The sequence below is a fragment of the Poromitra crassiceps genome, assembly GCF_964638095.1.
Source record: "Poromitra crassiceps genome assembly, chromosome: 21".
Classification (NCBI taxonomy): domain Eukaryota; kingdom Metazoa; phylum Chordata; class Actinopteri; order Beryciformes; family Melamphaidae; genus Poromitra; species Poromitra crassiceps.
In genome coordinates this window covers 18,173,878-18,179,877 of record NC_139638.1, presented here as the reverse complement: position 1 = coordinate 18,179,877, position 6,000 = coordinate 18,173,878, and positions in this window count along the sequence as shown.

Sequence of the window (6,000 nt, the reverse complement as noted above, 5' to 3'; positions counted from 1 at the left end):
CATATTGACAACGCAGAGAGGCTTGGCGCTTGGACCCGGAAGTCATATTGTTGGGAGGTCATAGGTCACAGCTTGACAAGGGAATTATTGATCCCTGAAAAGTCATGGAAAATTTTATAAATTGTATCCATGAAAATGTGTGGGAACTCTGTTAATTGCTGTCTGTGGTGGAGGGGAGATTTGAGGTCCAGTTATGTAAGTTTTTGTGCTTTGTGGTGTTGTCCTGTGTTTATGTATCACACAAAAAACTAAATAAAAATTGATCACAAAAAATGATGTGGTAAATGTTTGAAACCTGTTTGAAATCCTTTACATCAGACCGGCTACATGTCCCCGCCCCCTTTTCTGTGGAAAAGCAAGAGACACTCGTCATAGACTTGAATGTAAAATAGCAGAACAAAACAACAGCAAAAGAAAAGCACCAGTGTAACTACACCCAAACCCAAATGTTTGGTGAAGCCTGACACCTAATGGTGAAAGATTGGGTACTGAACTGGCCTTCTCTTATTGGCTGGTCTCTTTCCCCTGTGATGTCACCCTCTTCACATTGTAATGGACAAGTGTGATTGATGAATGAGATTAGATTAGATTAGCCTTTATTGTCTCCCTAAGGAGAAATGTGTCTTGGGCATTTGAGAGCACATACAATAGGTGTCATAGCACACATACTGTACATACAGTGCATGTACAATCAAACTACAATACATTCAATACCGATATATCCCTATCAACCAAAAACATACACACCAAGAATATTACCTAATATTGCTAAATGGCCTTTACAAAAAAGTATTGCCCCTCCCCCTAAGAAATAGGTTTGATATTAAAATGAAAAGTTAAATATTGCACCGATGCTATACAATAAAACTAATGCACAATAAACTGTAATTTTAGGTATTGCACAGATGTTCTACATCAGGGGTGTCCAAACCTGTTTGAATAGGGCCAGATTAGATCATGCCTGGGGGGGGGGGGGGTGGGGGGGTTGGTTAACAAATGTGGTTGTGCATCACATGAGTTACCAAAAAAATAAAAAATAATACTAACATAGCTACTTAAAAAGGATTTTGTTTACCATCTGAAAACATTAGTTCTGCCTGCGGTGTTCCTACTTGGTGCTTGTCTACAAACTGGAGTGCTGTCATGGTTTAGGTGAATGGAAAAAATGCAAAGTGAACTTGCTTGATTAACCGTTAATCAATGAATGACCAATACTGTGTCGAGGGCCACATAGTATACAGTAGTATTTTGAGAGACAAGCCTCGGGCCCCCGGGCCGGACTTTGGATGTGCCTGCTCTACATCAACTCTTACTGTGAAGTAGTTTGATTGACAGTGAATAATGAATTCAATGGCTGCCCTGTAGCACAACAACATCATGTTTTGATCTACTCCATGGTCCCTAAGCCTTCTCAAAACATGCAAACGCTGCTTAATACGAGAAGATACAATGTCAACTTGGTGAGCCCAATTTAACTGAAAATCAAACAATTAAAATCAGGTTGTGCTCCTCACACCACTTCACAGCCTCTTCCAGCTCTTGTTTGTAGGTACATGCCAATATCTGATTTTTGGTCAATAAACTGATTAGGCTATGGCTGAATCATCAGAAAACTTCATCATGTAGTTGTTTGTATACTGGAACATTATGAAGGAGGACAGTTCTGAATTTTACAATTAGTTCTATTCATGTTTTACTGTTGTCAAAATGTAGAGCAAATTAGCTGCTGTCTCTTGAATGTATTCAGGGGAGGGAAGGTAATAAAGCCAGTGCTCAGCCTGTCATGTCTCTTGAATGTATTCAGGGGAGGGAAGGTAATAAAGCCAGTGCTCAGCCTGTCATGGCACAACCCATCTGACACATTGGAGGTACAATGATAGAAACATGGAAGGTATAAAGGCTGCTGTTGCATTCAGTTTACAAAACTGTTACAGGAATGAAGTGAAGCAAAATGCTGATTCAGGGTGAGAGTCGAGTGTTTAGCTGTTCCAGTGTTCCCCCACAAGCCAGGTTCCCTCATTTATCCAGGTATAGCATTTATACACAGTCAGAGATCTTAGACTATGATGATCTGAAAAAGACACATTTCAATTAATCTATGTAGATTTCAGTAGAGGTGTGTTATATTGATCACCAACTAACAAAGTGATGTGGTGTTAACTAGATCCAGCAGAGGGTGCTGAGTGACTGACTGTGCCACATGGTTGTTGTCTGTTGTCTCTGATTGTTTTGTTGTGTTCTGGCTCCTCCCCCATCACCTCCCTCCCCCTGACTGCTCGCCTCGGTGACGCAAGGCATTCTGGGTATTGTGGTGGTGACGTGGTCCCATGCAAACGTTCTTGAGAGTAACGAGAGCAACGTTAGCAGTAGCATATTATTTCCCCTTTATACTTTGAGAAGTTTCATTTACAAACAGAAGACTCGTAATATGTGCGAATGATATTATCACGGATATAAGAAGTGGAACCGAGGCTCCGTTGATCAGAGGAAGAAGAAGAAGACTTCATGGACTCAGATGAATGGTTTAGCTGTGAAGCTAACGTTAGCTGTGAAGCTATTTCAGCTTTGAATGATACAGTTTGTGAGAATAGTTCCTGTCACTGTGTGAAAATGAAACTGTCTAAAGTCCAGAAGCTGAGAGCTGTGGTGAAGCAGCGCCTAACTGCAGCTGTTGAAGAGATATTTGGTCTGTTTAAAAGAACAATAGCAGAATACGAGGAGGAAGCTACTCGTTCAAAAGACAAGATCGATCGACAGCGTAAACTGCTGGACGCTGTGCGGTTACACAGAGACGCCTTGCCTCCAGACCTCCAGCAGCTGTTGGTCATTGAAGAAGAAGTTCCCCCTGAGAAACAGGAGTGGAGCCCCAGTCTGGACCAGAGCACCCAGAGCCCACATATTAAAAAGGAAGAGGAGGAACTCTGGACCAGTCAGGAGGGAGAGCAGCTTCAGGAGGACCCAGAGCCCCCAGACATTAAAGAGGAACAGGGGGAACTCTGGATCAGGAGGGAGGGAGACCAGCTTCAGGAGGACCCAGAGGCCCCAGACATTAACGAGGAACAGGAGGAACTCTGGATCAGGAGGGAGGGAGAGCAGCTTCAACGGCTGAAGGAGGCTGATACCAAGTACCCATTCTCTGTTGTCCCTGTGAAGACTGAAGATGAGGAAGAGAACCCTCAGTCCTCACAGCTTCATCAAAGCCAAACTGAGGAGAACAGAGAGGCAGAGCCTGTAGCCACCTGCTCAACTGAACAGATGAAAACAGAAGCTGATGGTGAGGAGGACTGTGGAGTATCAGAACCAGCAAAGAACTTGATATACTTATATCAAGCTAGTAATTCACAACCAACTAGGGATGACAAGACTTCAGACTCTTCTGAGACTGGAGACAATGATGATGAATGGGTGGAAACTAGTGAACTTAATTGCTCAGTCTGTGGTAAACGTTTTGCTCGTAAAGACTACTTGAAGATACACATGATAGTCCACACAGGAGATACACAATTTAATTGCTCAGTCTGTGGTAAAGGTTTTGGTTATGAAGCACAGTTGAAGAGACACATGATAATCCACACAGGAGATAAACAATTTAATTGCTCAGTCTGTGGTAAAGGTTTTGGTCAAAAGGGAAGCTTGAAGAGACACATGATAGTCCACACAGGAGACAAACAATTTAATTGCTCTGTCTGTGGTAAAGGTTTTGGTCATAAAGGACACTTGAAGAGACACATGATAGTCCACACAGGAGATAAACAATTCAATTGCTCAGTCTGTGGTAAAGGTTTTGGTGATAACGGACACTTGAAGAGACACATGATAGTCCACAGGAGATAAACAATTCAATTGCTCAGTCTGGTAAAGGTTTTGGTTATAAAGTAAACTTGAAGACACACATGCTAGTTCACACAAGAGAGTAAACAATGTAATTGCTCAGTCTGTGGTAAATGTTTTAGTCGTAAAGGTGACTTGAAGAGAGAAACATTTAACTCCCACGGCCATGGAAAACCTGGAAAAGTCATGGCATTTCCAAATCTTGTTTTCCAGGCCTGTAAAACTCATGGAATTGTTCAAATCCTTGAAAGTTTATGAAAAGTCATGAAATCTTGTGTGTAATCAAATTGTTACAGTAATCTTCCTGTGGATAACCTTCCATGTAATGTAACATATAACGGCAAATTGATTCTCTGTAGCCATTGATGTAACATAGCTCTAACTTGTCGATTGTCGATATCTTGTGTCGATTTTAGTGCTTCTTGTATTTTATATTCATATTTTTATGGAAAATTCCTGTTTTAGTTCAATAGCTTCCATGATGCAGTGACACCAACGCACTAAAAACCAATATAAAGAGCAGCTGTGTCTATTTGTCTATAATAATCATTTCTGGTATTTATTCAGAGTCACTGTCTTACAGTAAATGGAAATTATATTCGGTTGTTAAGACTGACGACAGTCTTTCAACCTGCGTCACCTCCGGGGTCAAGCGGCACCGCTCCTCATTCGCCTCATTCAAAAGAACTATGTCGAAACCCGTGAATCTATTTAGATATCTTTTTATGAATTATTTTTTAACCTAACACCACTTTTTATTGATAATCTTTTTAGACTTAGCGCCAAACTTTGTTTTTCTACCTACTTTCTCCGAATTGTAACGTACCTTATTAACGGCAACCATTTCCTCTTCTCTTTCTCATCACAAGGAAAGTGGTAGAATGACAGTTGAATCGTTTTCTTAGTCTCAGATCTATTCCAACAATGAGGGACACAGCACTGCAGCATATTGACCGCGCAGAGAGGCTTGGACCCGGAAGTCGTATTGTTGGGAGGTCATAGGTCACAGCTTGACAAGGGAATTATTGATCCCTGAAAAGTCATGGAAGATTTTATAAATCCATGAAAATGTGTGGGAACTCTGTGGTGGAGGGGAGATTTGAGGTCCAGTTAGGTATGTACGTATGTAAGTCTTTGTGCTTTGTGGTGTTGTCCTGTGTTTATGCATCACACAAAAAACTAAATAAAAATTTATCACAAAAAATGATGTGGTAAATGTTTGAAACCTGTTTGAAATCCTTTACATCAGACCGGCTACATGTCCCCGCCCCCTTTTCTGTGGAAAAGCAAGACACTCGTCATAGACTTGAATGTAAAATAGCAGAACCAAACAACAGCAAAAGAAAAGCACCAGTGTAACGACACCCAAACCCAAATGTTTGGTGAAGCCTGACACCTAATGGTGAAAGATAGGGTACTGAACTGGCCTTCTCTTATTGGCTGGTCTCTTTCCCCTGTGATGTCACCCTCTTCACATTGTAATGGACAAGTGTGATTGATGAATGAGATTAGATTAGATTAGCCTTTATTGTCTCCCTAAGGAGAAATATGTCTTGGGCATTTGAGAGCACATACACGAAAAACAAACAAAAAAAAAACACACGATTTCAGACGGAAGCCCGTCTTTATTTTCACACGAACACTTCAACACATGATTGCGGCCACTCACACACTCATGCTGACGGTGGCCGGTGAAATATGTCCTCTGCATTTGACCCATCCAGGCTTGTCCTTTCCTCCAGGGGGCAGGCCAGGAGCAGTGGTCGCTTTTTCTTTCCAGCGCCCGGGGACCATCATTGGACCAACTTCCGATGTTGTCGTCACTGGTCGGATGACGATCTTCTGCATGGTTTTAGTGGGGGGTTATGTACGGAGGAACCCCCTGGGGGGTACGGGGAAAACATGCAAACTCCACACAGAAAGGCCCTTTTGACGAGATAGCCCACCTGGGCAGTAGGCACTGAAGATATGGGGGGGTCACAACTCCAGCGCCCACAGCGTCCCAGGCGAGAATCGAACTCAGGACCTCCTAGCTGTGAGGCGACAGCGCTACCAACTGCGCCACCGTACCCGTACAATAGTGCATGTACAATCAAACTACAATACATTCAATACCGATATATCCCTATCCACCAAAAACATACACACCAAGAATATTACCTAATATTG